Genomic DNA, 26520 nt, shown 5'->3' on the forward strand with positions numbered 1-26520 from the left:
TTACTTTCAGGAACATCAATTCTTCTACTCCTTAAGTTATAATGCTTGTTTAATTCATAGATAGCTATGTCATATCCTTCCCTGAAGTCAAACGATTCTCCTAACTGAGTTTGAAATTGTTTGACAATATGGCCCTCTTGATCATCTTGAGTTAGGAAAACTTCTCCTTCATTGTTAAGTCCCATTAGATTTATCTGAGTATATTCTAGTGGATCTTTTGAGATGGAAGCTTCTACATAATTTTCCTGGAAAGGAGGTCTAATGTTTTGATCTAGGCCAATCTTTCCAGTGTTCAGGTTTTGGTTTTTCCGAAAATTTGGATTTCTCCCTGTATTGGATAGCTGACCATCCCAAGGAGATTTTCTTTCTAAGGTTTCCACTCTATCTTCCAGTCTTTCCATACCTTTGATTATAGCATCCAATTTTTATTCAACAGGTGAAGCTTCTTCTTTTAGTGGTATCCTCCTTTCACTCCTAACTTTGGCTCATTTAGATATTAAGTTAGCTTCAACACTGACAGGTATACTTTGCATTTCTTACAAAGTTCTAGGGGCTCTTTCTCTTAGTTGAAAAGCCATATCCGAATCAAATCCATCTGGAAATTTGATTAGGGCCAAATCAAGTGGGGGTTTGAGGTTTTGAGGAATGGCATTGTAAACAAAATTGAACCTAGTGCAATAATCTTGCACAGTTTCTTGGGTTCCTCTCTTGAGGTTTTCATACTCGGATAAGATCTGCAAAGGATCTTTCTTTTTCTCCCAACGATTCAAGAATTGTGTATAAAGGGTTTCTAGGCTATCTATGTTGTTTTCTCTTAGAGCCCTAAACAAGTTTCTGACTTCCCCAGCTAGACTCTGGAAAAATGTCCTCATTCTTACATCATTAGTATCAATCTCATATATTTCAAAGTAATCAGTCATTTTTTTGGTATGTTGTTGAGCTGTGTAGGTACCAGAACCATCAAAAGGAGTGATTTTACTTTGGTAGTCTTGAGGCATGGCACCTAAATTAGCAGGTAAGACCAGAGGGGTATACCTATTTTCCATGGCTGCAGGTATTGATGTAACAACAGATGGGGTGGGGGTAACAATGGGAATGTGAGTTGTGGATGGAGGGGTAGAAGGAGGTGTTTGTGGTGGAGTGGTTTGGGGTTGAGATGTGTGAGGGAAAATTGAGGAACTTGTAGAAGCAGCAGTGATTGTAGAGGGATCTGGTGTTCTTTCAAAAGTAAGCTCAGATTATATTGAATTTTGTAAATGTCTGTTAATTGAGACACTGACAGCTTCAAATTGTAATTCTTCAATAAATACCGGGTCTGGAACTAGGCGGACTAATTCAGAGTTAGAAAAGGTTACAAACAAAGAGCTCTCGAATTGCTCATCAAAGGGTCCATCCTCAAGATAAATCCACTTCAAAGGAGAAGACCTTGATTTGTAGATTGGGCGAGAACTAGCAATACTTTCTTGACTTTCCTGTCTCCTAAGAATTCTGTAAATCAAATTTGGGTTCTCAAACACAGGTGGTGGATTTGGATAAGGATTTGACCTAGTGTAACGAGTTCTTTCTAAAGCTAGATTTCTTGGTTTTTATTTTCTAAATTAATATAACAAACAACTTGTGTGATTTCTTTAAGATGTTTCAGATTGGAATTCAAAACATTCCTAAAGATTTATTTGACTGAGGGACTAGTTCATGTTCAGTTCATAAACCAGACCGGAGATAGACTGAAGCAGCATTCATCTACTTATGCACTTGCAAAGCAAGAGTAGTTCGAAGGCTACCTGGCTAACTTCAGGCTCTGTTTGTAGTTTAGAAAGTGAATAGAAATAACAACAAATTTTCGTTCCCCAGTGGAGTCGCCACTATGTTATCACTCAGATTTTCCTAGAAGTTGTAAAAAGAGGAAAGGGGTCTGAGGTAACCACAAACCAACTTTTAGATACAGAATCTAGCCAATCTATATCTAGAGAGGGCTCTCTCTTTAAGGTTTAGCTTTGTTTGGAAATGTTTTATGCTAGTTATGAAAGCTTTGCGATTTTGGTTGAATTTGGTGGTGAAATTCAATAGCAAAGGGGTACAACTGAGTATTTTATGCCATTGGGCTAATCGAGTCAACAAAGAATGGCTAAACTGGATTTGGTTTCATAGAAAAGGATGGTTTCGCAGGGAAAGATAACTAAAACAGGGAGCAAATGATAACTTGATAGGGTGGAATGGGCTCAAAGGGGGGAGAAAGGCAATTAAGAATTCTTCCACATGTTTTGAGAAGAGGGAACTTGGATTATCACTAATAAAAGCAATTAAGGATTTTAGCAATTAAGAATTCACTGTTCATGCTAGTTTAGAAGAAACATCAAGAACACTAACTATTGAAAACAGATTGCACTGAAGCACTTTCTGAATTAAGCATTTTCGTTTGATATTCAGACATGAAACATAATTGAAATATTTAAACAAGAGAAAAATAACACATGAGTTATAAATACTTATTTGTCTGATGTATTGCACATGAATCCTGAGAAAAGTCCTTTGTATTAATTCTTCATCCTGCCAGCCATGCAAAATTTGTCCAACAACACTTTATTCCAAAATAATCAATTTTACATTAATGTCTAAGAATCCACCCCCAATACTTCGAATGAGGGTGTATCTATACAAAAAAATTACAATAAAATATATCATAACAAAGTGAGATACAATCTGAGATGACTAACGAAAAGTTGCATGAAGATAGGGCCAGATGGTCTCATAGGTAGCAGATAGAAGCAAACTGATGTTTTGTTGTCCCTACTCTTGAGAACTTGCTGGAGTCAGGTCCTATAATTTGGCATCTCGCTATCTTTGATATAATTCTGTGTTGGCTACCCTACTTTTCATCTTCTTACTGATACACTTCAGCTACATCTGATACTCTTTTCCTGTTTGATCTCTGTTTATCCTCTTTCACCACCCTTGACTGTAGTAAATAACCAAAATTTACCTTTTACTAAGGATAAATTACAAAATTCCTAACATTTTTTCCCACCATTTTGGCTATGGTATTATGGTTTTCTGAGTTTTCTAAGAGTCTCATTAGTCTCGGTATATTAGAAAAAGGTAGGCTGAATTGGAAACAAGTGCTTTATTTCATGTTCTACATAGAACAGGTTCTCTAGGCTGTCATAGAAAACTCTGCCTGTAAGGAGTCCTTTTATTCCTGATGCACTTATTGATGAAATTGTTTGATTACCTGCATATTGATTCTATTTGTCCACATAATCTTTATGCCTCATTAATTTTTCATTACTCACTAAAGGAATAGGTAGCCCTTTATTCTGCAGAATGGAAAATTTCTCCATAAAAGCATTAATTTCTGCCTGCTTGTCATGGCATCTTTTTTCTAAAATTTTCATCAAAGTTCTTTTGGTTAATACCCTTTTGATTTCTAAAATGGTCCCTGTTCTGTCTTCAATGCCAAGTTCTTCTAGTTGGTACTTATTCTTACTATTCAAAAAATTTATGAGCCTGCTGGCTTCTTCAGGCATTCTTCCTAATTTTGCTCTTGTCCTTTGAATTTCCTCTTGGGATACCTTTATCAAATCAATCCACTCAAAAATTATTTGGATTGATGGCCAAACATCATTTATTGACTGAGTGATGTTGGCCCAAAGAATTTTCTTAATTTCTTCCAGAAGCTTGTCAAAAATAAGATCCTTTTCTAATGATTTTACCTTATTCTCTAATCCTTTAATCTCCCTTGTCTTTTCTACAACATTTATTTTTGAAAATTCATAACTTCGTTCCAAGTTGGCATATTGTTCTTTTACCTTTTTTAGTTCTGAAACTTGCAGTTTCATGTCCTCCATTGATTTTATCAGTTCCTCTGTGCGCAAACTTGTAGTACTTTCCTGTGTTGTTCCTGCTGTTGTTGTACCTGTAACCACCTTTGCTGTGACTGCTGGAATATTTGGTGTCAGAGCTGTTACAAGGGTTGATGGGACTATAGTTGAGACTACTGGTATCACATTAGGAGGCTGAGAGGTCGAATCTCCCTGCTTGTCCTTCAATGACTTTTCAAGTGCTTGCTCAGTCTCATTTAGTCTTTCACTGAGTTTTAAGAGTAATTCTATCATCTCTTCTTCAGACCTTTGTTTTATCACCTCAGCAGTCTGTGGATGTCTCGAAGGTGGTAGCTTTAGCTGCTTTCTCAAGGCAGCTATGTCTTCATCTTTCTTTTTTATTAGGGCTTCTATAGCCTTCACATCTGTGGGATCATGTCCCGATCCAATAATTATTTCTTCTAAAGACTTTATTCTATTATCTTTGGTCTGGGAGGAGGCTTTCTCCAAGTGTAGTTGGGCAGTTGTGTTATCCATAGAATTTTGCAACCGTTGGTCCATCATTGCCTTACCAGTCAAGGTGGAATAAATCATTTCTCTAGTTTGTATATGCAATTCAATCTGATCCAAAGGATGCATATCCTTTTTCATGACCTCAAAATTTGTTTTGAGATCATCTACTGTTGATTTAGGTTGTTGCTCCTTTGGTTTGAAATAGCTCATTATCATTTTGCCTTCTTTGATGTCATAGGCTGACATCAATCTCTGTTGATTTGTGGGGGCCATTTTCAAATATTGATTATAAACTTGAAGCGTCAATGGATCATTCCTGGCCTTTATTTCTGTAAATGTTTTCTTGATATCTGAAGCATCTTTCCTTGGTGGCCTAAAAGATGATACCTCTACACTTTGTGTTCTTTCTAGCTCCTGCCTTTGTGAGCTAGTGGATGTTCCCCCTACTACAAAAGTTCACTAGCTATCTACTCTTTCTTTCCTCTAACTATCTGTAGTCTATTCAACAAATTCCTCCTCTGAAAGGGGATTTAGTCTTTGCCTTTTTGTTCCAGGCTGTCCTAAAGGTCCACTGGCAGGGGTAGTTGTTTCCCTGTCTCTCTTTTTGTTTCTTTCCTCATTTAGAGGAGTTTGCAAAACTGGAGGTTCTCCCACATTGCCCTGAGTGGGAGGAGTATGTATTTGGGTATGTTCTTTGGAAGTTTCAGGCTGCTTAGACATTGTAGACTGTTCTGTGGCTTGAACGTTGGTCTCTAATTCCTTACCTTTTGATGTTCCTGTGGCTGGTGTGTTGGTTTCCTGTGAAGGTTGCTGAGAGATTCTAGCAATGGATGCACTAATTCCTTATCTTTGTATCTGCCCAAAAGAATCTAGGTCAAGTGTTTTCTCAAGATCTCTCATAACATTCTCAATATTGACCTGTTCACTATTATTTTCTATTGGGGCCCTTCCCTTCATTCATCCATATTTTCAAACTCTTCAATCTGTGGGATCCTATGGTGAATGTAGGGTGACAATCTTTTCTTTATTCTTCTATCACATATAAAGATGTTAGGGTCATATGGTATCCACCCAAAACTGTTTTGTAACTTAAGATGATCTTCTAAAATTATTTCTGCTTCTCTCCATGCCTCCCTAGTGTTACAGACAAAAGGGCCTAACTAGTTCTTGATTCTAAGCTGAACTTTCTTCTTGGCATTATAAAAATGAACCAAGTCTGAATTTATCATTTGCCTGAAGTATTCTAGTGCAAACAATCTCATTGGAACATACTTTGGTAGCTTAAAAGGGCAGATCTCACACCCATATATCTTGATTTTTGTATGGTTCTTGTACAGATACCAATCACCTATTCTGTACTGCTTGGAGAGCTAAAGGATCTTCTTCATATCACCACTGATCCTAGGAGGGGAAACTCCTGTCAATAAAGTGGTTGCTGGATGGACAAATAGATCAATGAACTCATTGTAGGTGTAAGGGGTCTCAAGGGATTTATGGAAAATGGGACTCCAAAATATGACAGACCTGGGATTTCCTTTGGTGTCAAGCTTCCTGACAGGGAAAGGGAAGTTCTCTGACTGATAATACAACATAAGATGATAGATGAAAGTGGTGTATTTGAAGACTCCTTCATTGTCCAGTCTCAAGAATTGGTCATGAATTTTATTGGCAATATAGGAGGCATAGTCATATTTAATAGTAGGGGGCTGTCCAAGAGTAAAGATTGACAATAACACTAGGGTTACCTCATCAACATATTCACTAGTGTTAAATCCCATTGCTAAAGATATCATATCCACTATAAGTTTTCCCATATCTATGAAGAAGGTCTGTCCATAAGGAGGGGGGCCTTTGGGCTGATATTTTTCTAACATGAAGGTTTGACAGATACGAATGAGTTTTGATTCTGGTAATTTAGTGGATTTTTCAAGTAAATATCCCATAGAAAGGGGAGTGAGAGCTTAACCAAGGGGAAATTGCAACATTTCATTAATGGATGCAGCTGTTATGGGGAAGAGGACTGTTTGACTTGGGGAAATAACAACTCTGCAGTTAGCGTCATAGTTTGCTTGGCATTGATGAATTAGATTAGGGAAAACATGGACTAAGAGGAGAAAATACCTGGGAAGGTTGGATTCCCACAGTCCCAGGATGTCTGAGCCATTTAGGTAGTTGTCTCTGGCTTGGCAAAAGACCTTAAGGTGATTCTGGATAGTGGCTAGGTCCTTTATTTGGAAGTCTTTATCTACAAGAGGCAGATAGTCTAGGTCCTTATGAGGGGCATTGATAGGTGTGAAATTCAAAACAACGGGGGTTTCCATTTTTGGTTCTTATGGATTCAGAAAAGGAATTTGGTTTTACTGTGGGAAACGGGCAAAATAGCAAGTTTATATGGTAAAACACAGACTGAATTTGTACTAAATTTGGCCTTTATCCGTGGATTTTATAATGTAAAACCAAAACTTGCAGGGTTTCTGTGAAAATTGGATAAATACTTGTATTTGGGGAGTGAACAGTGCAATGATAGGTACTGGTAATGGATAACAGGTTTCGGGTTGCGTTGGCTACAAGTTTCTTGGCAAGGTGGCGATTGGAAACCTCAGATAGTTGACTTGGACGTTCTTTGCATGGGAACACAGGTTGTAGTACAGAACAATGAAAATGACGTCTGTTTGTTTTATTAAGAAAGTCAAGGTTGGCGGGGTATTCTTTTATTTGGGTGGATGATGTGCACGGGAAATGATGTTTTGTCGTATATGGAATAGCGGTAAGCGGTTTCATATCGCACCGTTTTTGGGAGCGGACGACATTTAGATGGAAGCCGGCAATTCCACTGGTTTCTTGACGTGTGGCGGAGGTACGGTACAAAAACCGCTTGGTGATCGTGCATTAACACGCAGTCACTAAGGGTCGCATGATATTAATAACAACCATCGGATGTGGAGGACTTGATCAGATGGTGGACGGGAGGTGCGATGCGGTAGAGTTTAACTGTGGCGGGCTCGACATAATTAGGAGTTAATTAATCATACCGGGGGTGTTGATATAACTGTTTGGGGGGTTCTTAATTAACCGTTTGGGTTAATTAATCCTGATTAATGCGGCGAGGGAATTAGGCTATTAACTACTTACAAGTTAACTAGTTAATCCTATTTAAAAGTATTTATGGTTATAATTAACCAAAGGGGCGGAATATATAAAATTTGGGGATTTTTAATATATTTAAATAATGTGGGAAAGGGTACTATTGTGTAGGAGTTATAGATTAAATAGGTTAATAGTTAATATGACAATGTAATGAAATGCGCCAAGTAAAGCACTAGGATTGTGTATTTAACCTAGGCTGAAGTGGAAAAGAGGGTTTTTTATGTGATATTGTGTAATTTTCCTACGTAAAAATAGGATTTTACTTAGGAAAAGATTTATGAAAGTGAATGAGTGACTTATGACTAATTTTAAGTACTTAGGCCTTTTAAATATTGGTCCAAGGGTCTGGTCCCTCCAGAAGTTAGAGAAATGCTCTGAGCCCCTCTAATTTAGCAAATGCCCCAGTTCTTAGGGGAAATTAGTGAATAATTAGGGAAAATGAGAAGGGGAGTTAATTATCCCAACTTTGCTTTGCTTGAGATGCTTTCAATGTAGTGTATGACTTGGCCTTGTGATGAAAATGAAAGATTAACACATTTAGAGACATTATTCATCACATGTGATTCTGCAACATCAACTACCTACCATACCTACTTTAACCTAGCATTTTTTCTTCTTTATTAGGGTGCACTTGGACTGCAAAACCCTTATCAAATCTTCTTTTTCTTTTACATGGAAAATTCTACCTAAGTCTGCACTTATTACATCCAAGAGCTCAGATTAAACTGTTGAGCTCCTTTTATTTACTCTACCTATCTACTTATCTGCCAAGATTACACTGTTTGGTCGGATATTTATTCTCTATTTCTACAACATCAAACTGAAAAATGAATTAGCCAAGTTTAAACAGCTTGACTATTCATGAATTGTGTCATAAATGACAAGCTGCACACAATTGTTTATTTACACAAAAGTAAAAAGTAGTGGCATTTAGACTTGCACACTTTTCTGGTCTTTCTTTTGTTTGGGGTTCATTTTCTTTCATTTTTTGACCATATTTTATTCTTTTTACCCTTTGATTTTTCTTTTAGGTTATACCCTCTTTACGTCTTTTAAATTTTTTTATTTTTTTGAAAATATGGAAAACCTTTGCAGCAAGCAAAGCTATGAACATATTACATAGTTCATCAAGTCAATCATGACATATGACACCAATTGGTATAGGGGCGTAATAGTGGGATGGATTTCCCTCGTGAAAGGTCAAGAACAGTAGATCAGATGGCCTCTGAATGACTTTTATTGTATTTTGTAGTTTTCTTCTTCCTGTTGCTTTATTATATGTATGAAAATGATACTTCTGAAGCTTAGGGCCTTCTCTTTAGGCTTCAACTCTAAAAGTCACTGTCCAATAAAAAATGTGACATTACAAAGGATATAGTATGTAAATGTTAATCATCATGAAAAATACTAATAAGTAGGATCAAAGTAGTGTTTTAACATTCGACCATTGACTGGTCCTTCTTCTGTTTCGGTGCCATCCAAGTTTTTTAGAAAATATGTGTTGCTTCCTTGTAGGGCATGGATAATGTATGATCCTTTCCATAGGAAATCAAACTTCCCATGTTTCCCCTTATCTTCACTTCTGGAATCTCATCTTAGCACTTTATCTCTAAGGTGAAAATCTTCTACCTTGGTTCTCTTGTCAAATATCTTCTTGATATTTTCCTACCATATTTGGGATCTTTGGTACACCTCCTCTCTGGTCTGCTATAAATTGATAGTCTGATTTATTCTCTTTTGGATATCATTAGGTTCCACTTGAGCTTATTGAAGTAATTTCATAACAGGGACTCCTAAAGATGAATTAAATATAGCCTCAAAACCATAAACTAACTCATAGGGACTGATGCCAATAGATTTTTTGGTTGCGAACCTATCTGCCCATAGTGCATTTATTAGTTTCTTCTGCCAAGTCTTTTTATTTTCTTCCAATAGTTTTTTAATGATGTTGATGAGGCTTTTGTTGGAAGATTCAGCTAAACCATTCCCTTGTGGATAATAGGCTGTGGAATGGCCTAGGGTAATGTGGTACTTGTTGCAGAAACTAATCATCTTTCTTGATTTAAAAGCTGCAACATTATTAGTTATGATTTTAGTAGGGCAGCCAAATCTGGACAATATGTTGGTTTCTAGGAAACCTATGATTATAGTGTCATTGGCCTGTCTGGAGGGGATAGCCTCTATCCATTTGGTAAAATAATCAGTAGCAGTGAGAATCCATTTATGCTGGCCAGAGGAGGGAGGATGGATTTCTCCAATGAAGTCAAGACCCCATTGTTGGAAGGGCTTTTTAGTAGAGATTGGTTTCAGGGGTAAAGGTAATAGTTTTCTCTTGCCCTAAAAAATTTGGCATTTATGGCATGAAGTAAAAAATTTCTTCACATCAGCAAACAAGGTTGGCCAGTAGAAACCAACCCTTAAGATCTTATCTGCAGTTGATTTCCAGTGGAGGTGTCCACCACAATCTCCTGCATGAAATTCTTGTAGTGCCTTATCAGCTTCATCTTTTAACAAACAATTTAATAAGATTCCTTCATGACTCTTCCAAAAAAGAGAATTATCTAAAATACAAAACTTTAAAGCTTTCATCTTTAAAAACCTATTCTTTCTTCTGGATAACCCTGGAGGAGCCTGTAGGTTTTGTAACACATAGATTATATCAGCATACAAAGGTGAATCTAAAAAGGCCTACCTGGTTGATTTGTGGAGTCGCCATCTCCTGTTCGTCATTGAGTTCATTTATGTCCAAGGCTTGACAATTTGTTTTTTCCATGAGTTTGGCCAACCCCTATCCTTTTATTAATTTTGTAGGTTTTATTTCAATATCATACTCTAAAATGGTGGCAATCCATTTTCCCCTTTTGCCCTCAATTCCATCCTGAGTCAGGATTTCCTTGACAACAACATTTAGTACATAGGCTATCACATGAGAATATAATATATAAAATCTAAAGTCTTTAATTGCTTTAACAAGCGCAAAATCTTGTTTTTCAATGATCTTGTAGTTCAGTGATGCATCTCTTAGTGCTTTACTAAAAGAGGCTATGGGGTTTTTCACATCCTTGGTCATCCTTTTGTAGTAAAACAACTGCTATAGTGTGCTCTAAGGTGAAAGAAAAAATTAGGAAATATCTATCAAATTGGGGACTTGTAAGGACCGGTGTTCTGGTCGAAGCCATTTTAATTTCTTCAAATGCTTGTTTGGCTTCTACTGTCCATTTTATATTTGAATCCTTTGTTAACATATTATTGAGTAACCTAATTAGTTCTGCTAAATTAGATATGGATCTTCTGAAAAAGTTTATTTTTCCTAAGAAAGCTTGAAGTTCTTTGATACTTCTAGGATGAGGTATCTGCAAAATTGTTTCTATTCTGGCAGGATCAATCCAAATGCCATCCTTTGAGATAATGTGACCTAAGAGCTTACCTTCTTCTAGCCAAAACAAGGACTTTTTAGGATTTAAAGAGATATCGTATTTTCTGCATTTGAGGAACACCTGTTTGAGATTATCCAAATGCTGCTTATCTGATTTAGAAAAAACAGTTAGGTCATCTAGATATATGACAAGAAAATCATGAATTTCTTTAGCAAATGCAATATCCATTACTCTCTGAAAAGTAGCTCCTACGTTTTTAAGTCCAAATGGGATTTGAATATACATAAATGTACCCCACGGTGTGGTGAAGGAAGTTTCTTCTTGATCATCAGGATGAACCAAAATCTGGTTATACCCTGAAAATCCATCTAACAAAAAAATTCTAGAAGAACCTACTACCCTTTGTAAAATATGGTCCATCTTATGTAAAGGGTAATTATCCTTCAGAGAAACCTTATTCAAATTTCTAAGATTTACACATAATCTGATTTCCCCAGTTTTCTTCCTAGTAGGCATTATGTTAGATACCCCCTCTGAAAATCTTATAGGTGCAATTATCCTTGATTCATAGATACGTTTAATTTCTTTTTCAATCAGTGGTAGTAATACGGGGTTGATTCTTCTGAGTTTTTGTTTGAATGCTTTCTGGTCTTCCTTCAAAGGTATGGTATGCTGAATTATTGAGGTATCATAAGATTTCAAATCTTCATAACTCCAGGCAAAAACATCCTGGAATTCTCTCAACAGTTCAACATATTTTATCTTCTGATCATGTGGTAAAGACTTTGATAGCTTAATCATCTTTGGATTGTCTTTTGTTCCTAAGTTACATTCCTCAATATCTGCCTTCAATGGTTCCATCTTTAGTTTTTTAGGAATTTCATTGGAATCAAAAAGGTCCTCTAAAGGGATTAACCCCTTAGGCAGATGATTGTCCTTTAACTCAATGAAGTCTGTTTCTTCTTCATTTATCTCATCAAGGTCCATCTGTTTTAGGTCTTGTACTTCTTTCTTGGTGAAAGATGTGGGATGAAGATTTTGAATTGAACTCTTTTCAAAAATGTTGGCATCTACATCACCTATTTTTGTATCCATATCTATATGACTATGAGAAAATTCTTGGTCTAGAGTCAAAAAATTATTAATCTGTTGGTCACTTTCGAAAACTTGCTAATTCTTCAAATTGTCAGGGATGGCTAGCCTGTGCCTAATTTCAGCAGTGAAATGGTGATTAGGTTCGAAAGGTAATTTACAGGTGCTGGCAAACATGGCCAGACTGTGAGCATGTAAGTTGTGTTTCCTAGGTACTACAGTAAGATGAGTTTCCAAAAAGGTATTAAGAATCTCTACAATTGTTCCTCTATAGTATCCTAATCTAGGATCCCTAGTTGAATACTTCCCATTGATTTGTTTTATGACTAACTCTGAATCTCCTATGATGGAAACCCTAATTGCTCCTAATCTTTTTACAAGTTTAAGTCCTAGCCAAAGAGCTTCATACTCTACCATGTTGTTGGTGCACTTGAAATTTAATCTGTAGGCATGGCCTTCAGCATGGTCATTTTCTAATTTGTGCACCCAAATTCCTACTCCTGCCCCTAATTTATTAACTGAACCATCAAATTCTAAGTGCCACAAAATCTCATGGACATAATCACTATCAGGAGTGGTGGGAATCTGTTTAGTAGGGCGATTTAGTTTGTTGTTCTCATCTGGTTTTTCTTTGTTGTCCAAATCATCATTGGTATCTGAGACTTCTTGAATCAGGACACATGTTTTTCCTTTTGTAATTTCTTTTGGTTCTGCTGCTAAAACTTGTTCATTGTTGGTAGGATTGGTTTTAGCATTGTACAAAAAAAATGAATCTATATCAGAGTGTACTGAGTAGATTAGGAAGTTTTGTGGCCTTTCCTCACTACTTACTACATATGTCATTAATGTATCTCTGTATAGCTTCTTAGGTTGACCGAAAATAGAGATAGTAGCATAAGACATGTCTAATTGAAGTGATCCTTGAAGCTTAGCACCCCAGGACCTGGATAATAACATTCCATATTTTGGAGGTATATCTGCTACTACTATATCCATTAGGATTGTTTTGGCAGGGTATTGAACTAAAGAAACACACAAGTCTTTTATTAATCCTAAACATCTCACTTGACTTGAATCAAAAGAAAAGAGATCTTTGTAAGGCCTAGTAATGTCAAGATATAATTTCTCCATGACTGACTTGGGCATTAAGTTGTGAGATGCCCCATAATCAAACATAGCATTGTCAAGGATTTTATCACGAATATTCAAGCTCACATAAAAGGGAGGGACACTTCCTTCTAAATGTTTACCATTTACTTCAGGTCCAAATATTAGTTCTGGTTGATTATAAAAAACATTAACAAATCTTCAGTCCCCATGATGTTCAATGATCTGTTGATTTGACTTCGGTAGGCATCATGTTTTTCTAATTCTGACAATGAAACAACAATCTTTAACTTGCCTACTTTAGTTTCCAAATTGAAAGGTTTTTCTATCTGGGCTTTGGTGTTTCGAACAATGGGATTCTCTTTGCTTTCTATATTTTCTATGTTTTTCATCTTTTCAGAAGTAGGGTTATGACTAGTTGTTTTTTCTAAATCAACTTCTGGGGGTTCTTCTACATTTCCCTTGGGATGAGGAGGAGTGGAAGAATGTCTGTTATTTTGTTGACTATCAAAAACATCTTCTATTATTGGATTAGAGGGGTTATTGTTAGATCTAGACAAAATTTGTACATGTCGACGAACTGTTTTACCTTTGATAGGTTGTTTTGGAGCTTTCTATTTGTTACTTTTAGGAACATCAATTCTTCTACTCCTTAAGGTATACTACTTGTGTACTTCATAGATAGTTGTGTCATATCCTTCCCTGAAGTCAAACGATTCTCTTGACTGAGTTTGAAATTGTTTGAGAATATGGGCCTCTTGATCATCTTGAGTTAGGAAAACTTCTGCTTCATTGTTAAGTCCCATTGGATTTATCTGAGTATCTTCTGGTGGATCTTTTGAGCTAGAAGCTTCTACATAATTTTCCTAGAAAGGAGGTCTAATGTTTTGATCTGGGCCAGTCTTTCGAGTGTTTAGGTTTTGGTTTTTCCGGAAATTTGGATTTCTCCCTGTATTGGATGGCTGACCATTTGAAGGAGATTTTCCTTCTATGGTTTCCACTGTATCTCCCAGTCTTTCCATACCTTTGATTATAGCATCCAGTTTTTGTAGAATAGGTGAACCTTCTTCTTTTAGTGGTATGCTCCTTTCACTCCTAACTTTGGCTCGTTTAGATATTAAGTTAGCTTCAACACTGACAGCTATACTTTGCATTTCTTCCAAAGTTCTAGGGGCTCTTTCTCTTAGCTGAAAATCCATATCCGAATCAAATCCATCTGGGAATTTGATTAGGGCCAAATCAGCTGGGGATCTAAGGTTTTGAGGAATGGCATTGTAAACAGAATTGAACCTAGTGCAATAATCTTGGACAGTTTCTTGGGTTCCTCTCTTGAGGTTTACATACTCGGATAAGATCTGCAAAGGATCTTTCTTTTTCTCCCAATGATTCAAGAATTGTGTATAAAGGGTTTCTAGGCTAACTATGCTATTTTCTCTTAGAGCCCTAAACCAGGTTCTGACTTCCCCAGTTAGACTCTGAACAAATATTCTCATTCTTACATCATCAGTATCAATCTCATATATTTCAAAGTAGTCAGTCATTTTTTTTGGTATGTTTTTTAGCTATGTAGGTACCAGAACCATCAAAAGGAGTGATTTTACTTTGGTAGTCTTGAGGAATGGCACCTAAATTGGTTGGTAAGACCAGAGGGGTATACCTGTTTTCCATGGCTATAGGTATTGATGTAACAACAGATGGGGTGGGGGTAACAATGGGAATGTGAGTTGTGGATGGAGGGGTAGAAGGAGGTGTTTGCGGTGGACTGGTTTGGGGTTGAGATGTGTGATGGAAAGGTGAGGAACTTGCAGAAGCAGCAGTGATTGTAAAGGGATCTGGTGTTCTTTCAGAAGTAAGCTCAGATTGTATTGAATTTTGTAAATGTCTGTCAATTGAGACACTAACAGCTTCAAATTGTAATTCTTCAATAAGTACCAGGTCTGGAACTAGGTAGACTAATTCAAAGTCAGAAAAGGTTACAAACAAAGAGTTCTCGAATTGCTCATCAAAGGGTTCGTCCTCAAGATAAATCCACTTCATAGGACAAGACCTTGATCTGTAGATTGGCCGAGAACTAGCAATACTTTCTTGACTTTCCTGTCTCCTAAGAATTCTCGGACTCAGATTTGGGTTCTCAAACAGAGGTGGTGGACTTGGATCAGGATTTAGCCTAGTGTAACGAGTTCTTTCTGAAGCCAAATTTCTTGGTTTTGATTTTCTAAATTAATATCAAAAACAACTTCTGTGATTTCTTTAAGATGTTTCAGATTTGAATTCAAAACATTCCTAAAGATTTATTTTACTGAGGGACTGGTTCATGTTCAGTTCATAAACTAGACCAGAGATAGACTGAAGCAGCATTCATCTACTTATGCACTTGCAAAGCAAGAGTAGTTCGAAGTCTACCTGGCTAACTTCAGGCTCTGTCTGTAGTTTAGAAAGTGAACAACAATAACAACAAATTTTCATTCCCCAGTGGAGTTGCCACTATGTTATCACTCAAATGTTCCTAGAAGTTGTAAAAAGAGGAAATGGGTCCGATGTAACCACAAACCAACTTTTAGATACAAAATCTAGCCAATCTGTATCCAAAGACGGCTCTCTCTTTAAGGTTTAGCTTTGTTTGGAAATTTTTTAGGCTAATTATGGAAGCTTTGGGATTTTGGTTGAATCTGGTGGTGAAATTCAATAGCAGATGGGTACAACTGAGTATTTTAGGCCATTGGGCTAATGGAGTCAACAGAGAATGGCTAAACTGGATTTGGTTTCATAGCAAAGGATGGTTTCACAGGGCAAGATAGATAAAATAGGGAGCAAATGATAACTTGATAGGATGGAATGGGCTCAAAGGGGGAAGAAGGGCAATTAAGAATCCTTCCACATGTTTTGAGAAGAGGGAACTTGGATGATCACTAATAAAAGCAATTAAGGATTTTTACCAAATGATCAATAATGAGTAAACTAGGAAACAGGAGCAATTAAGAATTCACTGTTCATGCTAGTTTAGAAGAAAACATCAAGAATACTAACGATTGAAAACAGATTGCACTGAAGCACTTTCTGAATTAAGCATTTTCGTTTGATATTCAGACATGAAACATAATTGAAATATTTAAACAAGAGAACAATAACACATGAGTTATAAATACTTATTTGTCTGATGTATTGCACATGAATCCTGAGAAAAGTCCTTTGTATTAATTCTTCATCCAGCCAACCATGCAAAATTTGTCCAACAACACTTTATTCCAAAATAATCAATTTTACAGCAATGTCGAAGAATCCACCCCCAATACTTTGAATGAGGGTGTATTTATACAAAACCTTTACACTAAAATATCTCATAACAAAGTGAGATATAATCTGAGATGACTAACTAGAAGTTACATGAAGATAGGGCCAGATGGTCTCGTAGGTAGTAGATAGAAGCAAACTGATGGTTTGTTGTCCCTACTCTTGAGAATGTGCTGGAGTCAGGTCCTGTAATTTGGCATCTAGTTGTCTTTGACATAATTCTGTGTTGGCTGCCCTGTTTTTCATCTTCTTACTGATACACTTTACCTGCATCTGATACTCTTTTCCTGTTTGATCTATGTTTATCCTCTTTCGCCACCCTTGACTATAGTAAATAACCAAAAATTACCTTTAACTAAGGATAAATTACAAAATTTCTAACATTTCTTCCCACCATTTTGGCTCTGGTATTCTGGTTTTCTTAAGTTTTCTAAGAGTCTCATTAGTCTCGGTATACCGGAAAAAGGTAGGATGAATTGGAATCAAGTGCTTTATTTCATGTTCTACATAGAACAGGTTCTCTAGGTTGTCATAGAGAACGCTGCATGTAGGGAGTGCTTTTATTCTTGATGCACTTGCTGATGAACTTGCTTGATTGCTTGCATATTGATTCAATTTGTCCACATAATCTTTATGCCTCATTAATTTGTCATTAATCACTAAAGGACTAGGTAGCCCTTTATTCTGCGAAATGGAAAATTTCTCCATAAAAGCATTAATTTTTGCTTGCATGTCACGACATCTTCTTTCTAAATTTTGCATCAAAGTTCTTTTGGTTAATACCCTTTTGATTTCTAAAATGGTCCCTGTTCTGTCTTCAATGCCAAGTTCTTCAAGTTGGTACTTATTCTTACTATTCAAAAAATTTATAAGCCTGTTGGCTTCCTCAGGCATTCTTCCTAATTCTGCTCTGGTCCTTTGAATTTCCTCTTGGGCTGCCTTTATCAAATCAATCTACTAAAAAATTATTTGTATTGATGGCCAAACGTCATTTATTGACTGAGTGATGTTGGCCCAAAGAATTTTCTCAATTTCTGCCAGAGGCTTGTGAAAAGTAAGATCCTTTTCTAATGATTTTACCTTATTCTCTAATAACATTTATTTTTGAAAGATCATAGCTTCATTCCAAGTTGAAAAATTGTTCTTTTACCTTTTTTAGTTCTAAAACTTGCAGTTTCATGTCCTCCATTGATTTTATCAGTTCCTCTGTGCTCAAACTTGTAGTACTTTCCTGTGTTGTTGCTGTTGTTGTTGTACCTATAACCGCTTCTGCTATGACTGCTGGAATATTTGGTGCCAGAGCTGTTCCAAGGGTTGATGGGACTGCAATTGAGACTACTGGTATCACATTATGAGGTTGAGAGGTCGACTCTCCCTGCTTGTCCTTCAATGACTTTTCAAGTGTTTGCTCAGTCTCGTTTAGTCTTTCATTGAGTTTTAAGAGTAATTCCATCATCTCTTCTTCAGAACTTCATTTTATCACCTCAGTAGTCTGTGGATGTCTTGAAGGAGGTAGCTTTAGCTACTCTCTCAAGGCAGCTATGTCTTCATCTTTCTTTTTTATTAGGGCTTTTATAGCCTTCACATCTGTGGGATCATGTCCCAATCCAATAATTATTTCTTCTAAAGACATTATTCTGTTATCTTTGTCCTGGGAGGAGGCTTTCTCCAAGTGTAGTTGGGTAGTTGTGTTATCCAAAGAATTTTGCAACCTTTGGGCCATCATTTCCTTACCAGTCAAGGTGGAATAAATCATTTCTCCAGTTTTTTTATGCAATTCAATCTGATCCAAAGGATGAATATCCTTTGCCATGACCTCAAAATTTGTTCTGAGATAATTAGCTATTGATTTATGTTGTTGTACCTTTGGTTCGAAATAGCTCATTATCATTTTGCCTTCTTTGATGTCATAGGCTAACATCAATCTCTGTTGATTTGTGGGGGCCATTTTCAAATATTGATTATAAACTTGAAGCCTCAATGGATCATTCCTGACCTTTATTTCTGTAAATGTTTTCTTGATATCTGAGGCATCTTTCCCTGGTAGCTAGAAAGATGATACCTCTGCACTTTGCTGTCTTTCTAGCTCCTGCCTCTGTGAGCTAGTGGATGTTCCCCCTACTGGAAAAGTTTGCTGGCTATCTACTCTTTCTTTCCTTTGACTATTTGTAGTCTCTTCAACAAATTTCTCCTCTGAAAGGGGATTTAGTCTTTGCCTTTTTGTTCCAGGTTGTCCTGAAGGTCCACTGGCAGGGGCAGCTATTTCCCTGTCTCTCTTTTTGTTTCTTTTCTCATTTAGAGGAGTTTGCAAAACTGGAGGTTCTCTCACATTGCCCTGAGTGGGAGGAGTATGTATTTGGGACTGTTATTTGGAAGTTTCAGGCTGCTTAGATGTTGTAGACTGTTATGTGGCTTGAATGCTAGTCTCTAATTCCTTTCCTTTTGGTGTTCCTGTGGCTGGTGTGCTGGTTTCCTGTGAAGGTTGTTGAGAGGTTCCAGTAATGGATGCACTAATTCCTAATCTTTGTACCTGCCCAAAAGAATCCAGGTCAAGTGTTTTCTCAATATCTCCCATAACATTCTCAATATTGACTTGTTCACTATCATTTTCTACTAGGGTCCCTTCCCTCCATTCATCCATATTTGCAAACTGTTCAATCTCTGGGATCCTATGTTGAGTGTAGGGTGACAATCTATTCTTCATTCTTCTATCACATATAAAGCTGTTAGGGTCATATGGTATCCACACAAAACTCTTTTGTAACTTAAGATGATCTTCTAAAATTATTTCTGATTCTCTCCATGCCTCCCTAGTGTTACAGACAAAAGGGCTTAACTGATTCTTGATTCTAAGCTGAGCTTTCTTCTTGGCATTATAAAAATGAACCAAGTTTGAATTTATCATTTGCCTGAAGTATTCTAATGCAAATAGTCTCATTGGAACATACTTTGGTAGCTTAAAAGGGCAGAGCTCACACCCATATATCCTGATTTCTGTATGGTTCTTGTATAGATACCAATCACCTATTCTGTACTGCTTGGAGAGCTGAAGGATCTTCTTCATATCACCATTGATCCTAGGAGGGGAAACTTCCATCAATAAAATGGTTGCTGGATGGACAAATAGATCAATGAACTCATTGTAGGTGTAAGGGGTCTCAAGGGATTTATGGAAAATGGGACTCCAAAATATGACAGACCTGGGATTTCCTTTGGTGTCAAGCTTCCTGACAGGGAAAGGGAAGTTCTCTAACTAATAATACAACATAAGATGATAGATGAAAGTGGTGTATTTGAAGACTCCTTCATTGTCCAGTCTCAAGAATTGGTCATGAATTTTATTGGAAATATAGGAGGCATAGTCATATTTAACTGCAGGGGGTTGTCCATGAGTAAATATTGACAATAACACTAGGGTTACCTCATCAACATATTCACTAGTGTTAAATCCCATTGCTAAAGATATCATATCCACTATAAGTCTACCCATATCTGTGAACAAGGTCTGTCCATAAGGATGGGGCCCTTTGGGCTGATATTTTTCTAACGTGAAGGTCTGACAGATGTGAATGATTTCTGATTGTGGTAATTCAGTGGATTTCTCTAGTAAATATCCCATAGAAAGGGGAGTAAGAGCTTGACGAGGGGAAAATTGCAACATTTCACTAATGGATGCAGCTATTATGGGGAAGAGGACTGTTTGACTTGGGGACATAACAGCTCTGCAGCTAGGGTCACAGTTTGCTTGGCATTGATGAATTAGATTAGGGAAAGCATGGAATGAGGGGAGAAAATACTTGGGAAGGTTGGATTCCCATAGTCCCAGGATGTCTGAGCCATTTAGGTAGTTGTCTCTAGCTTGGCAAAAGACCTTAAGGTGATTCTGGTCAGTGGCTAGGTCCTTTATTTGGAAGTCTTTATCTGCAAGAGGCAGATAGTCTAGGTCCTTATGAGGGGAATTGATAGGTGTGACATTGAAAACAACGAGGGTTTCCATTTCTGGTTCTTATGGATTCAAAAAAGGAATTTGGGTTTACTATGGAAAATGGGAAAAATAGTAGGTTTATATGGTAAAACACAGATTGAATTTGTACTGAATTTGGCCTTTCTCTATGGATTTTATAATGTAAAACCAAAACTTGCAGGGTTTCAGTGGAAATTGGATGAATACCTATATTTGGGGAGTGAACAGTGCAATGACAGGTACTGGTAATGGATAACAGTTTCGGACTGCGTCGGCTGCAAGTGTCTTAGTAAGGTGGCAGTTGGAAACCTTAGACAGTTGACTTGGACGTTCTTTGCATGGGAGCATAGGTTGCAGTACAGAACAATGAAAATGACATTCATTTGTTTTATTAACAAAGTCAAGGTTGGAGGGGTTTTTTGTTATTCGGGTGGATGACCTGCGCGGGAAATAATGTTTTGTCGTATATGGAACAGTGGTAAGCGGTTTCGTATTGCACCACTTTTGGGAGAGGGCGGTATTTAGCCAGTTGCCAGCAATTCCACTGGTTGCTCGACGCATGGCAGAGGTATAGTGCAAAAACCGCTTGGTGATCACGCATTAACGCGCGGTCACCAAGGGTCGCGTGATATTAATAACAACCGTCAGATGTGGAGGACTTGATGAGATGGTGGACGGGAGGCGCGATGCAGTGGAGTTTAGCTGCGGCGGGCCTGACATAATTAGAAGTTAATTAATCATATCGGGGGTGTTGATATAACTAATTGTGGGGCTCTTAATTAACCGTGAGGGTTAATTAATCCCAATTAATGCGGCGGGGGGATTAGGTTGTTAACTAGTTATGGGTTAACTAGTTAATCCTATTTAAACGTATTTATGGCTATAATCAACCAAAGGGGCAGAATATATAAAATTTGCGGATTTTTAATATATTTAAATAATACGGGAAAGGGTAATATTGTGCGGGAGTTATAGATTAAATAGGTTAATATTTAATATGACAATGTAATGAAAAGCGCCAAGTAAAACATTAGGATTGTGTATTTAACTCAGGCTTAAGTGGAAGAAAGGGGTTTTTATCTGATATTCTGTAATTTTCTTAAGTAAAAATAGTATTTTACTTAGGAAAAGACTTATGAAAGTAAATGAATGACTTATGACTAGTTTTAAGTACTTAGGCACTTTAAATTATTGGGCCAAGGGTCCGGTCCCTCCAGAAGTCAGAGAAATGCTCTGAGGCCCTCCAATTTAGCAAATGCCTTAGTTCTTAGGGGAAACTAGTGAATAATTAGGGAAAATGAGAAGGGGAGTTAATTATCCTAACTTTGCTTTGCTTGAGATGCTTTCAATGTAGTGTATTCCTTGGCCTTGTGATGAAAGTGAAAGATTAACACATTTAGAGACATTATTCATCACATGTGATTCTGCAACATCAACTACCTACCCTACCTACTTTAACCTAGCATTTTTTCTTCTTTATTAGGGTGCACTTAGACTGGAAAACCCTTATCAAATCTTCTTTTTCTTTTACATGGCAAATCCTATCTAAGTCTGCACTTATTACATCCAAGGGCTCAGATTAAACTGTTGAGCTCCTTTTATTTACTCTACCTAGCTACTTATCTACCAAGATTACACTATTTGGTCAGATATTTATTCTCTATTTCTACAATATCAAATTGAAAAATGAATTAGCCAAGTTTAAATAGTTTGACTATTCATGAATTGTGGCATAAATGACAAGCTCCACTCAATTGTTTATTTACACAAAAGTAAAAAGTAGCGGCATTTAGACTTGCACACTTTCCTTATCTTTATTTTGTTTGGGGTTCATTTTCTTTCATTTTTTGACTATCTTTTATTCTTTTTACCCTTTGATTTTTCTTTTAGGATATACCCTCTTTACATTTTTAAAATTTTTTTATTTTTTGAAAATATGGAAAACTTTTGCAACAAGAAAAGGTATGAACATATTACATAGTTCATCAAGTCAATCATGACATATGACACCTATTGGTATAGGGGAAAAGATATCTTGTATCAATCTAAGCTTGTTATGAAACTTGTCATACTGTATAATGTTCCACATTTATATTAAAAATTAATTTTTATTGCATTGTTAGAAGCATCATTGTGAAGTGTCATTGGTTATTTCCATTTTCTTTTGATGTAAGGGCAGTAAATATGTACTTTTCCTTGTTAGTGCATATGAGCCTGTACCTTTCAATATTTCTTAATATGCAACTCATTTAGTATTATATGTTTTTTTAATTAGTGTTGTGTAGTTATGTCTTACAAATCAATGTAGTTCAAAGGTACACCCATTTGATGAATATTATCTAGGTCTTGACCTTATATTTTCTTTTGTACGAAAAAATATGAGTGCTTCATGGTCATAAACTATTAGTTTATCAAAAAAATTAATCTATCTAGGACACAAGATCATTGAGGACATCGACCTCCTAATTTTGTTGAATTGTTCACACTATTTTTTCAAAACCTCTAGCTTGGTACATAAAGTTTCTATTTCTTCTCAGTTTAAGTGTCATGCCATGTATGATTTTGGAGAATTCTTTGGCACATACTTAGCTTTTGATTCCCAATGCCTTCCTGTAGAGTTTGGATATAAAGTGAGAATTGGTACATTTCAGTTTTGTAGCTTACAATAAGAGGCTTTCTTTGTATATATTTAGTTATTTATTATAATCACTTTATTCTTTCATGAACTCTGGATTTCGAGATTAATATATATTAATTTAGGAGTTGGTCTTTTGGCATTAGGTTCCAACGTTGTGCACAAGCTCTGAAAATGGCAACGAAATGATCACAATGCTAGTGGCAAGGTGCTTATGTTATCCTTTGTTTAGGTCATGTTGTTTTTAATATATGATATCTTTTGTTTAGGTCATGCTCTTTAAAAAGGTGTGCATGAAGTTGTTACACTAGTTAATTGAGAGAGATCAAGTTGATTAGTATCTTACAAATTAATTTTAAAGTTTGTACTGAATGCATTTGGTATATCATCTAAAAGGAATTCTTTTCACATGAAACAACCAGTATTCCACCTTAGTTATGGCAAGATTCCAACGGCATACTGATGACAAATGACATAAGTGATACTAACCCATTATTGAAAAATGACTCATACATCATGCCAACGAGTGGTGGTAAATATTCTTTGTTCACTATGACATTCAAGGTAATGCTTCAAATGTTGAATGACAAGTATCTAGCTATTTATTTACTATACTATGAGGAAATTCTCTTTAAATAGTTTTATCACTTGGTGCTTCATTGGGTTTTTTGCAGACAATGACAACTTTCATGGCACCACCACCACCAGCAACTTTTCTTGCTTTCTACCCATAGGACAACAACATAATTTCTATTGGCATGGAAGACTCTACAATTCAAATTTACAATGTTCAAGTGGATGGTGTTCTGGCTCAAACTTTGGTGGAATTTTCAGCAATCAAACCCCTTTAGGAGGCACTTGCATGTAAATTTGAATAAAATTCCTTTTGGATGCAGGTAAAGAGCAAGCTTAAAGTACATCAAAAGTGAGTGACTGGGCTTTCCATTTCTCATGCATTGAACATGTTTGTATCACAAGGAGTAGATGCTCAGGTATTTTCTACATGATACATCCTGTAGTCGTAATCCAAGCCTAGGGTGCATAATTATTTTAGTTGTATTTTAGCCTGGTGACGGCTAATGTAATAACTCTTGGTATGTCTAGCATTGCAACTTTGTGTATGGAGAACTAATGGCTAAGAAAGGATTAGGAATAAGTTTTTATAGCTACCAGCAGGCAGATTGCCACCACATGGAGAAACTCGAGTGAAATTTCACTAGGATCATATAAATTTTTTGGTTGTGCATGAAACACATATTTCTAATTATGAAACTAATAAACTTGAGTGTCTCAAACAAGTTTGTTTTAAATACCTGACAAATTTTCATTGCTTAGTTTCCATTCTTTTACTCAGTTTAATTTGTAATTCAATAGTTAAGTATGTATCTCAAATTGTCTAACTAGTAATGGTTTTGGTTTCTGGCTTTTATCAATGGATCCCTTTGAAATTCACTTTATGCTCCAACATAACATTCTACTTACTCATGTGATACTCATATGATACAATTCTAGTAGAGGATGGCTATGCAAATTTCTCTGTACTTTATCTTTAGTTGATGTGAAAAATTCCTTGAAAAAATTCATATTGTTGGAATATATGAATAGTGGAAACATGTTAAACATAAACCATTCAATAGTTGTGGCAAGATATTGAAGGCTTGTGATAATTCTAGTTACTTTTTTCTGTATGACTAGATTAAATAGTTTGTAAATTATTTGTAATAGTAGCTTGTTGTTTGAGTCATGCTACATGGGTGTGACATTGAGTTAACTCCATTGAGTTATTTTTATCAAGTTAAAAATAGGGGCTGAATGATTTTATAATTTACAAATATTACGCAGTTATGTGTTGAGCATTTGTTTCTAAATCAATGCCTATATATGCAATTTCAAGGACTACCATAACTCTCACATAATTCTTTAAAGGGTGCTAGCTCAATGGAAGAGCGCCTGCGTTATAAGCAGGAGGTCAGTGGTTTGATTCCACTGTGCCCTAATATGAATTAATCAATGATATTGCAATTTATTTTTAATTAAATACTTTTAATATTGGTTTATTTCAATGGTGAGATATTTTTCTAGATTCATTATTTTATATTGTCTCTAAAGAGACAAAAGTGATATTGTATTATCTTTGAATGTAATTTTTTATTGTCTCTAGAGAGACAATAGTTAGGATCAAAGACATTGTCTCTTTAAAGAAAATATGTCTTTAATTTCAACTATTGTCTCTAGAGAGACAAAAATGCTTGTGTTATATATTGTCTTTATAGAGACAATATTTTAAGACAATTTAATTTTAAGACAATTTAATTTGAGACACCCACTTAAAGACAATATTTAAGAAAATACACAAGTTTTATTTTGTCTCAAGTTAAGACAATTTTCCCAAAAATTGTCTTGAATATTGTCTTAAAACCCCCCTTTCTGTTGTAGTTAGAAGTAGAGGAGGAGGGCATGATCAATATATAGATTGGAGAAAGAGAGTGTATGTTATGGGTGTGATATAGAGATATAGAGGGAGATAGACATGTAGATGGAAGGTGAAGAGAGGGAAGAATAGAGAGATAGAGACAAGGAGGGAGGGACAAAAAGATTGATGGATATGGAGTGAGAGAGTGTGTGAGTTTTGGGGGGTGAGATAAAAAGACAAATTAGGAAATATGGAGCAAGATATAGTTATAGATGGATGGGGTGAGAGGGAAGAATATTTCTTACACTATACACATTGATTTCAGTGTAGATGGTGATTTCTAATCCTATTTGATTTCTTGAACTAGATGCATTGATTTTAGTGTAGATGTTGATTTCAATGATATTTGATTACTTACACTAGATGCATTGATTTGAATGTAGACGATTTCTAATCTTATTTGATTGCTTGCACTAAAGGCAATGATTTCAGTCTAGATGGTGATTCCTACTCCTATTCGGTTGCTTGCACTAGATGCAATAATTTCAATATAGATTTTGATTTCTAATTCTATTTGATTGCTTGCACTAGATGCATTGATTTAAATGTAGATGATCTCTAATCTTATTTTATTTCTTGCACTAAATGCATTGATTTAAGTGTAGATGGTGATTTCTATTCCTACTTGATTGCTTGCGCTAGATGCATTGATTTCAGTGCAGATGATGATTTCTAATCCATGTGTTATATATTGTCTTTATAGAGACAATATTTAAGACAATACACAAGTTTTTTGTTGTCTCAAGTTAAGACAATTTACCCAATATTGTCTTAAATATTGTCTTAAAACCCCCTTTTTGTTGTAGTTAGAGGTAGAGGAGGAGGCATGATTGATATGTAGATTGGAGAAAGAGAGTGTACGTTATGGGTGTGATATAGAGATATAGAGGGAGATAGACATGTAGATGGAAGGTGAAGAGAGGGAAGAAGACAAAGATAGAGACATGGAGGGAGGGACAAAGAGATTGATATATATGGAGTGAGAGAGTGTGTGAGTTTTTGGGGGTGAGATAAAGAGACAAAGGAGGAGATATGGAGGGAGATAGAGTTATAGATGGATGGGGTGAGAGGGAAGAATATTTCTTACACTATATTCATTGATT

General features: G+C 36.2%; 1 non-coding gene across 1 annotated transcript; it reads left to right on the forward strand.

The window, feature by feature from the left end:
- The first annotated feature begins 24868 nt into the window (after nt 1–24868).
- On the forward strand, nt 24869–24940 carry TRNAI-UAU (transfer RNA isoleucine (anticodon UAU)). The gene has a single exon. It is a non-coding gene; the product is annotated as a tRNA-Ile (tRNA).
- The last annotated feature ends 1580 nt before the right edge of the window (nt 24941–26520 follow it).

The sequence above is a fragment of the Pinus tabuliformis genome, chromosome 2_2, assembly GCF_031772625.1.
Source record: "Pinus tabuliformis cultivar Carrire ecotype Pingquan chromosome 2_2, CPIR1, whole genome shotgun sequence".
NCBI lineage: Eukaryota > Viridiplantae > Streptophyta > Pinopsida > Pinales > Pinaceae > Pinus > Pinus tabuliformis.